We start from the raw sequence: 1,745 nt of genomic DNA, 5'->3' as shown, positions 1-1,745 counted from the left end.
TTTACTGTGCAGCTTTGTGTCTCCTTCATTCCACTCTGAGGCCATCGGCAGGTTCGATCTCTTTAACATTGTGTGTTAAACTCACTGTACTGCTGAGTTCTGGACTTTGGTTGACTGGTGCTCAGGTGTTGATAATCGTCTCTAACGACATCTTCAGGACAGAGGAGTTTACACTGCTTGTAGCTGCTATAATGTAAGTGACAACATGAACCTACTTCACTCCTTTCATTACATTTAAGCTCAGTGAAGTAATACATGATGTTCTTTAATAAGTAAGTGAGTTTTATCAGTCACAGTAAATCTGATGCTGATGGACTGTGATTGCTTTCCATCATTTTGTTCATATTAACAGTAGTCCGTGTCATACAGACATCACCGGTCTGTTGGGGATTTAGTACGTGATGCTAAACTGGGGGTCATAAGTCCAGAGATACGGTAAGTTATTTTTAGCCTCGTAATGCAAACTTCTCAAGGCTGAAATCAGTGTGATGTTTCTAGTTGTAGTTTTGCTGAAAAGCTTCTATAATTCCCCTCAGCAGTGTGCTGAAGTTCACCTGCTTTAGTCACATTACACACTCACACGTATCTGACATATCGCATATCTAAATTTACCCCAGACCTTAAGGCTTCAGGGTCATATCCATCTGCCCTTTATATCTGAAGTGACCTTCGGGTTCATGTTACCGCCCACGAATTCACCAGTGACCTTTCACCTTTACTGGTTTTCCGTTAAGAGGATTTAATCAGTAGTCACGTCTGGAATAATTCTTATTAAATAAATATATGATACGATATTCCGTGTTTAATCACAGAGGTTGGGAAGGTTTAGGTTTTTGTGTGTGTATGTGTACGTGTGTGTACGTGTGTGTGTGTGTGTGTGTGCCACTCTGATCTCTGACCTTTCAGCAGGAGGATAGTTTAGAGACGGTCCCATATTTGATCGAGGTGCCATATCCATTTATGATGACTGACATTAGGGAGCGTCTTAAAATAGGCAGCCAGAGGATCAAGAGGAGCACTCAGCTGGAGCCTTGGAGCTAGACACACACAGACAACACACACTCGGGTGAGTGTGTTTACATTGTTTGGTTTTGTGTTTGAGATTGTATTGACTGGATGTGAACGACACGGTGGTGCAGGTGTGTTAATGGCTCTTAATGTTGCATGTGCAGGTTTTTGTATGTTTTAAATGGATTTATAATGATTTAGTACAACACTCCTCTGCGTTTGAGTCAGCACTTCAGAGGTGTGTGTTTAATGCATTTCTGTGTGCAAAGCAGTGTAGACCTTTAACAAGTGAGCAGGAGGTGACATTGATGAGGAAAAAACTTCTTTAGGCTTCTGACATGGTGGAATCACAGGACAGGGTGATGGATATACAAAACTGGACTGGACTAAAAACTGGAGGTTAAACTGTATAAGAAGATTTACATAGCAACACATGAAACACCCTGTGGGGGGTGGGGGGGGGTATTTATTTATAATTTGCTTACTTTTGTGAAATTATATTTTAAAAAAAAACATTTTTATTAGTGTTTTAATTGCAAAACTATTTTTCTTTTGACAACTGAGGTTACAGAAAGAAAAGGAAAGAAACGTAATTGTGTGTGTGTGTGTGTGTGTGAGAGAGAGAGAGAGAGAGAGAGAGAGAGAGAGAGAGAGAGAGAGAGAGAGAGAGAGAGAGAGAGACAGAGAGAGAGAGAGAGAGAGAGAGAGAGAGAGACTTCTCAGTAAAAAGTGTGTTA

General features: G+C 40.7%; 1 protein-coding gene across 2 annotated transcripts in view; it reads left to right on the top strand.

The window, feature by feature from the left end:
• Positions 1–953: 953 nt before the first annotated feature.
• Positions 954–1,745, top strand: part of eno3 (enolase 3, (beta, muscle)) — an 8,721-nt gene continuing 7,929 nt past the window's right edge. Inside the window, exon 1 of one of the 2 annotated variants that reach the window (XM_060862740.1) lies at positions 954–1,066. The gene's annotated coding sequence lies outside the window, so the exon portion shown is untranslated. Of the gene's footprint in view, positions 1,067–1,118; positions 1,140–1,745 lie in introns of those variants that run through there. The other variant, XM_060862741.1, reaches the window with a different exon arrangement.

This window comes from Tachysurus vachellii, chromosome 26, assembly GCF_030014155.1.
Source record: "Tachysurus vachellii isolate PV-2020 chromosome 26, HZAU_Pvac_v1, whole genome shotgun sequence".
NCBI classification, from domain to species: Eukaryota; Metazoa; Chordata; class Actinopteri; order Siluriformes; family Bagridae; genus Tachysurus; species Tachysurus vachellii.
The sequence above is the reverse complement of the archived record's forward strand: the minus strand, read 5'-3'. Positions and strand labels throughout refer to the sequence as shown.